Source organism: Callospermophilus lateralis, chromosome 4, assembly GCF_048772815.1.
Source record: "Callospermophilus lateralis isolate mCalLat2 chromosome 4, mCalLat2.hap1, whole genome shotgun sequence".
In the NCBI taxonomy this organism is placed as follows: domain Eukaryota; kingdom Metazoa; phylum Chordata; class Mammalia; order Rodentia; family Sciuridae; genus Callospermophilus; species Callospermophilus lateralis.
The window spans coordinates 73,086,318-73,094,887 of NC_135308.1; positions in this window are offsets into that span (position 1 = coordinate 73,086,318).

Sequence of the window (8,570 nt, forward strand, 5' to 3'; positions counted from 1 at the left end):
CTTGGCAACTCTTGTGTTTCTATGAATTTATGTATTTCATCTAGACTATCCATTTTTTGTGTGCAAATCTTTATGTACTCTAATAGCATTAAAAAATTTCATAGAATTGGCAACAATGCCTCTATTTTCATTTCTAATTTTAGTAATTTTTGTCTTCTCTTTCTATTATTTCTTTAGTTAAAGGTTTTTCAATCTTATAAATTGTTTTTGGCACTGGGGATTTTAACCCAGGAGCTCTTTATTACTGAGCTACATCCTCACACTCTCCTAATCTTGTTTTTTAAAACTTTAAGAGATGGTCTAATTAGGCAATGTAGGGCCTCCCTAAATTGCTGAGGCTGGTCTTGAATTTGTAATCCTCCTGCCTCAGCCTCCCTAGTGGCTGGGATTACAGGAGTGCACCAGGGCACTCTGCTAAAGACTTACCAGTCTTTTTGTTTTTTTCAAAGATAAAGTAATAATACTCTCTGTTTTTTTTCTGGACTGTATTCTGTTAAACTTAGATCTAAGATTAGATCTATCCTTCTGCTTGATTTGAGCATAGCTTGTTCTTTTATTTCTAGGTTTTCTGGATTTCCATTTCTAGATGCAAATATACATTGCCGATTCGAGTGAGAATTTTTTTTCATATATATATTTATAGTTGTAATTTTTCCCCTGCTCTCACTAAATGCCTTAAATTTTGTCTTGCTGTGTTTTCATTTTCATTCATCTCAGAAGTATTTTCTAATTTTTCTCTGATTTCTCTTTGATCCATTGGTTCTTTAAGTGTGCTGTTTAATTTCCACAAGTTTGTGATTTTTCCAGTTGTGTTTCTGTTATTGATATATAATTTTATCCCATTGTGGTTGATTAAGATATAATAGTCCCCTCTTGTCCACATGGACAACTTTTTAAGACCCTCAGAAGATGCTAAAAACTGTGGATAGTACCAAATCCAAAATATACCACATTTTCTCCCATATGCATATGCCTCTAATTAAGTCTCGTCTATGAATTAGTCACAGTAAAAGATTAACAATGACAATGAATAATCAAATCAAACAATTATAAAAATATAATGTAATAGTTATGTTAATGGTCTCTCTCACTCTCAGAATTCCTTATTTTACTGTATGCTGGATGAAGAAATAATTCACATCTTGTTCGGATAAACAAGAATGCTTCAAGATTTATTATGTTACTCAAAATGGCACATGTTTTAAAAATTAAAAATTGGGTCTTCTTATTCATGAATATACAAGATCTCTTTTTTTCTCCCTTATTTTATATAGGCAATACAGGCTAATTTTAATTAAATTGAAAGTAATCTAGTAATAAAGAAAATAAAAGGATGATAGAGTATCTCTTTATTCAGTTCTTTGCTATCTTTCTTTAGTTTTAGTTTTCCTTTTTAAATTCTTGAATGTATCTTGCTAAATTTATACCAGAGTTCTTAATTTTTGAGGTGCTTACGTATACTGCTAATGTGTTTTTGATTTCCAAAGCAACTTGTTTTTTTTCTGGTATACTTGAATGATTGACTTCAGTGCAGTAAGTTTATATCCTGCAACCTTGCTGTATTCATTTTGTATTTCCAGGAATTATTGCTTTTGTTGTTAATTCTTTTGATTTTTTTCTACACATAATCATTGTATCTGTAAACAAAGATTTTTTCCTTTCAAATCTGTACACCTTTTATTTCTGTTTCTTGTCTTATGTCATTAAGGACTTCTCAATGGTGTTAAAAATCATGTTGAGAGGGGACATCCTTTATCCTTGTCTGTTTCTGGTCTTAGTGGGCATCTTTGTTTTCCCTACCATTGCATGTAGGTTTTATTGTAGAACTTCTTTATCAAGTGAGGAAGTTCCCCCTACATCCCCGATTTTCTGAAGGTTTGTTGTTTTTATCATGAGCAGGTGTTGAATTTTTCAAAAGAATGTCTGCATATATTGATGTGATCATGTGCTTTTTCTTTTCTGTCTTCTTGATATAATGGATTATATTTATTGGGTTTTGAATGTTTAACCAGCCTTGTACAAGTAGAATAAATCCTACTCACTCATTGTATATAATTCTTTTAATACTTCACTGGACTCTATTTACTAATATATTTTGTTAAGAATTTTGCTTCTACATTCATGAGGGATATTGAAATGTAATTTTCTTTTCCTGTAATACCTTTATCTGGTCTTACAATAATGCTTGCCTCATAGAATGAGTTAGGAAATATTCCCTTTGTTATTATTCTTTGAATAAGAATCTTGAGAAATAAGTGCTCATATTGTTATTCATTTGCTATGTTTAATAGTATTGTGTGGATCTTCTCAGCTTCTGTGTTCCTCCCTACAGCATTTGATCTCTGAAATGTGTCTGAGGTTGATCTTTGGTGGTGGTTTTGTGCCACGTCCTCCATATTTAGGAGCCTTCTGTTTGGTGTTAGTAGTGTGGGTTCATAGCCAAGACAGATCCCTGCATTTCCTTCAGAGGTAGAGTTTTTGTTTCACCCTTTAGAAGAGAATGAATCTTTGTACCTTGGAAAGAAGAGGCACTTATTTTGCTTCTATTCCTTCCTTTGAAGCACTGAGCTTTTTGATACACCCTAGAGTGAAAAGGTTGCTTCCCCTTATCTGGTGACTTAAGACTTTTGCTGCTTATAAGAGAAAGTTTTAGAGAAGACAGGCCTTTGCCTTTCAGCACCAGCAGTTGTCCATCAACTCTGTGAGACTGAGGTTTCTTTGTCATCTCCTGTGCTGCTCCCAATCTTTCTGATGGAAGCCCAGGAGGAAGATACTTGAGTGTGAAGTACCCTTGTGTCTCTGACCTCAATAATTCAAAACTGGCAAGGAGGCAACTCTTTCAAATTGTATATTATATCCTTTTTTTTTATTGGATTGCCTACTTAGGATCAGGATTACTTAGGTAGCACATGACTTCAATAAAATAATTTAAAGGAAGAAAAAAGCTATGCTTTTTTTTTTACCTAATCTACTTTTTCTCAATGTTGAAGAAGGATAAATAAATATTGTTTGTAATTTTCTATATTCTCAACAAAAATGGTTGTTTCAAAAATTTTCTTTTAACATTCTAACATGCTTATGACAAAATTTTATCATCTGTAAACCTGTTTATATTGTCTGTTTTCTCCCTCTTTCATCCCGTCTCTTATTATGCCTTAAAAGTTTTGAGTGAATGCTACATTTTTTTAATTGAAAATTTTGTTCTGACTTGACATAATCTTTCTCCATAATTCCACTTTTTATTTCTTAATGCGGATACAATCAGAAGAAATTTGTTTGAGTGGTAATTTTGTTAGGGCTAAGATTAATTCTGGGTTACTCTCTTTTGAGGTTATACCTCTCCAAAAAATTTCAATTTCATGAAGAGTTCAAAAGGACTCAGAATGCCTGGAAGAGCCTGAGTTCAAACCTTATTTTCCACATTTTAAAAAACCTGTTGAAAACTAAGCACTATTCTTTTTTTGTTAGTGTAATTTAATTTACCCACAAGCCCACTTTAATTCAGATTTTGAGTTATGTTCTTGGTGTGTCTGTTACTTAGGCATGTTTATTTTAATTAATCTTTTATTTTATGTGTTAATTCACACTTATTTTATTTTACTTTTTTAAATTTTTTGTTGTTGGCTGTTCAAAACATTACATAGTTCTTGACATATTTCACACATTTGATTCAAGTGGGTTATGAACTCCCATTTTTAACCCGTATACAGATTGCAGAATCACATCGGTTACACATCCACTGTTTTTCATATTGCCATACTAGCGTCAGTTGTATTCTGCTGCCTTTCCTATCCTCTACTATTACCCCACCCCTCCCCTCCCCTCCCCTCCCCTCTTCTCTCTCTACCCCATCTACTGTAATTCATTTCCCCCACCTTGATTTTTTCCCTTTCCCCTCACTTCCTCTTGTATGTAATTTTGTATAACAGTGAGGTTCTCCTTCCATTTCCATGCAATTACCCTTCTCCCTCCCTTTCCCTCCCACCTCTCATCCCTGTTTAATGTTAATCTTCTTCTCATGCTCTTCCTCTCTACTCTGTTCTTAGTTGTTCTCCTTATATCAAAGAAGACATTTGGCATTTGTTTGTTTTTTATGGATTGGCTAGCTTTACTTAGCATAATCTGCTCTAATGCCATCCATTTCCCTGCAAATTCCATGATTTTGTCATTTTTTAATGCAGAGTAATACTCCATTGTGTATAAATGCCACATTTTTTTTTATCCATTCATCTATTGAAGGACATCTGGGTTGGAGCCACAGTCTAGCTATTGTGAATTGTGCTGCGATGAACATCGATGTAGCAGTGTCCCTGTAGTGTACAATTTTTAGGTCTTTAGGGAATAGACCGAGTAGGGGAATAGCTGGGTCAAATGGTGGTTCCATTCCCAGCTTTCCATGAAATCTCCATACTGCTTTTCAAATTGGCCGCACCAATTTGCAGTCCCACCAGCAATGTACAAGCGTACCCTTTTCCCCACATCCTCCCAAGCACTTGTTGTTGTTTGACTTTCTAATGGCTGCTAATATTACAGGAGTGAGATGGTATCTTAGGGTGGTTTTGATTTGGATTTCTCTGACTGCTAGAGATGGTGAGCATTTTTTCATGTACTTGTTGATTGATTGTATGTCCTCCTCTGAGAAGTGTCTGTACAGGTCCTTGGCCTATTTGTTGATTGGGTTATTTGTTTTCTTATTGTTTAATTTTTTGAGTTCTTTGTATACTCTGGATATTAGGGCTCTATCTGAAGTGTGAGGAGTAAAGATTTGTTCCCAGATGTAGGCTCCCTATTTACCTCTCTTATTGTTTCTTTTGCTGAGAAAAAACTTTTTGGTTTGAGTAAGTCCCATTTGTTGATTCTAGTTATTAACTCTTGTGCTATGGGTGTACTATTGAGGAATTTGGAGCCCGAACCCACAATATGTAGATCAGAGCCAACTTTTTCTTCTATCAGACGCCATGTCTCTGATTTGATATCAAGCTCCTTGATCCATTTTGAGTTAACTTTTGTGCATGGCGAGAGAAAGGAATTCAGTTTCATTTTGTTGCATATGGATTTCCAGTTTTCCCAGCACCATTTGTTGAAGATGCTAGCCTTCCTCCATTGCATGCTTTTAGCCCCTTTATCAAATATAAGATAGTTGTAACTTTGTGGATTGGTCTCTGTGTCCTCTATTCTGTATCATTGGTCCACCCGCCTGTTTTGGTACCAGTACCATGCTGTTTTTGTTACTATTGCTCTGTAGTATAGTTTGAAGTCTGGTATCGCTATACCACCTGATTCACACTTCCTGCTTAGAATTGTTTTTGCTATTCTGGGTCTTTTGTTTTTCCATATGAATTTCATGATTGCTTTATCTATTTCTACAAGAAATGCCATTGGGATTTTGATTGGCATTGCATTAAACCTATAGAGAACTTTGGGTAATATCGCCATTTTGATGATGCTAACATCTGCTTATCCATGAACAGGGTATATTTTTCCATCTTCTAAGATCTTCTATTTCTCTCTTTAGGGTTCTGTAGTTTTCATTTTATAAGTCTTTTACCTCTTTTGTTAGGTTGATTCCCAAGTATTTTATTCTTTTTGAGGATATTGTGAATGAAGTGGTTGTCCTCATTTCCATTTCAGAAGATTTGTCGCTGATATACAGGAATGCCTTTGATTTATGTGTGTTGATTTTATATCCTGCCACTTTGCTGAATTCATTTATTAGCTTTAGTAGTTTCTTTGTAGACCCTTTTGGGTCTGCTAGGTATAGAATCATGTCATCTGCAAATAGTGATAATTTAAGTTCTTCTTTTCCTATTTTTATGCCTTTAATTTCTTTCGTCTGTCTAATTGCTCTGGCGAGTGTTTCAAGAACTATGTTGAACAGAAGTGGTGAGAGAGGGCATCCCTGTCTTGTTCCAGATTTTAGAGGGAATGCCTTCGATTTTTCTCCATTCAGAATGAAGCTAGTCTGAGGCTTAAAATAGCTTTTACAATATTGAGGTATGTTCTTGTTATCCCTAGTTTTTCTAGAGTTTTGAACATAAAGGGATGCTGTACTTTGTCGAATGCTTTTTCTGCATCTATCGAGATGATCATATGGTTCTTATCTTTAAGCCTATTGATGTGGTGAATAACATTTATTGATTTCCGTATATTGAACCAGCCTTGCATCCCAGGGATGAATCCTACTTGATCATGGGGCACAATTTTTTTGATATGTTTTTGTATCCAATTTGCCAGAATTTTATTGAGAATTTTTGCATCTAGGTTCATTAGAGATATAGGTCTGTAGTTTTCTTTCTTTGAAGTGTCTTTGTCTGGTTTAGGAATCAGCGTGATGTTGGCCTCATAGAATAAATTTGGAAGTTCTCCCTCTTTTTCTACTTCCTGAAATTGCTTGAAAAGTATTGGTATTAGTTCTTCTTTAAAGGTTTTGTAAAATTCTCCTGTATACCCATCCGGTCCCGGGCTTTTCTTAGTTGGTAGTCTTTTGATGGCTTCTTCTATTTCCTCAATTGATATTGGTCTGTTTAGGTTGTCAATATCCTCCTGACTCAATCTGGGCAGATCATATGACTTAAGAAATTTATTGATGCCTTCACTATCTTCTATTTTATTGGAGTATAAGGATTCAAAATAATTTCTAATTATCTTCTGCATTTCTGAAGTGTCTGTTGTGATATTGCCTTTTTCATCCTGTATGCTAGTAATTTGAGTTCTCTCTCTTCTTCTCTTCGTTAGCGTGGCTAAGGGTCTGTCAATCTTATTTATTTTTTCAAAGAACCAACTTTTAGTTTTGTCAATTTTTTTCAATTGTTTCTTTTGTTTCTATTTTATTGATTTCAGCTCTGATTTTAATTATTTCTTGCCTTATGCTTCTTTTGCTGTTGTTTTGCTCTTATTTTTCTAGAGTTTTGAGATGAAGTGTGAGATCATTTATTTGTTGGTTTTTTCTTTTTATAAAGAATGAACTCCAAGCAATGAATTTTCCTCTTAGAACTGCTTTCATTGTGTCCCATAGATTCCGATATGTTGTGTCTTTGTTTTCATTTATCTCTAAGAATTTTTTAATTAACTCCTTGATGTCTTCTATAACCCATTGATCATTCAGTAACCTATTGTGCATTCTCCAAGTGATGCATAATTTTTCCTTCATTCTTTTATTGTTGATTTCCAGTTTCATTCCATTATGATCAGATAGGATGCATGCTATTATCTCTACTCCTTTATAATTTCTAAGAGTTGTCCTGTGACATAATATATGATCTATTTTTGAGAAGGATCTATGTGCTGCTGAGAAAAAAGTGTAACTGCTGGATGTTGGGTGGTATATTCTATATATGTCAATTAAGTGTAGGTTATTAATTGTATTATTGACATCTATAGATTCTTTATTCAACTTTTGTTTGGAAGATTTGTTCAGTGGTGAGAGAGGTGTGTTGAAGTCTCCCATAATTATTGTATGGTGGTCTATTAGACTCTTGAACTTGAGAAGAGTTTGTTTAATGAACATAGCTGCACCATTGTTTGGGGCATATATATTTATGATTGTTACGTCTTGTTGGTGTATGATTCCCTTGAGCAGTATGTAGTGTCCTTCTTTATCCCTTTGATTAACTTTGGCTTGAAATCTATTTTATTTGATATGAGTATGGATACTCCTGCTTTTTCCGAAGTCCATATGAGTGATATGATTTTTCCCAACCTTTCACCTTCAGTCTATGTATGTCTTTTCCTATTAAATGCATCTCCTGTAGGCAGCATATTGTTGGATCTTTGTTTTTTTTGATCCATTCTACTAGCCTGTGTCTCTTAATTGGTGAGTTTAAGCCATTAACATTTAGGGTTATTATTGAGATATGAATTGTTCTTCCAGCCATATTTGTTTATTTACGTTACTTAACATGGTTTGTTTTTCCTCTTTGATTATTTTTTCTCTTTACATTATTTTTTCCCTTTACTGTATTACCTCCCACTGTTGGTTTTCATTGTTATTTTCCATTTCTTATTACTGTAATGTTTTGCCAAGGATGTTTTGAAGAGATGGCTTTTTAGCCTCAAATTCTTTTAACTTTTGTTTATCATGGAAGGTTTTAATTTCATCTTCCATTCTGAAGCTTAATTTCGCTGGATACACAATTCTTGGTTGGAACCCATTTTCTTTCATTTTGAAATATGTTGTTCCAGGATCTTCTAGCTTTTAGAGTCTGTGTTGAAAAGTCAGCTGTTATCCTGATTGGTTTACCCCTAAATGTAATCTTCTTCCTTTCTCTTGTAGCTTTTAAAATTCTCTCCTTATTCTGTATGTTGGGCATCTTCATTATAATGTGTCTAGGTGTGGATCTCTTATGATTTTGCACATTCGGCGTCCTGTAGGCTTCTAGGATTTGGGATTCTGTCTCATTCTTCAAGTCTGGGAAGTTTTCTCATATTATTTTGTTGAACAGATTGCTCATTCCTTTGGTTTGGACCTCTATACCTTCCCGTATCACAATGACTCTTTTTTTTTTAATTAATTTTTATTGTTGGTTGTTCAAAACATTACATAGTTCTTGATATATCATATTTCACACTTT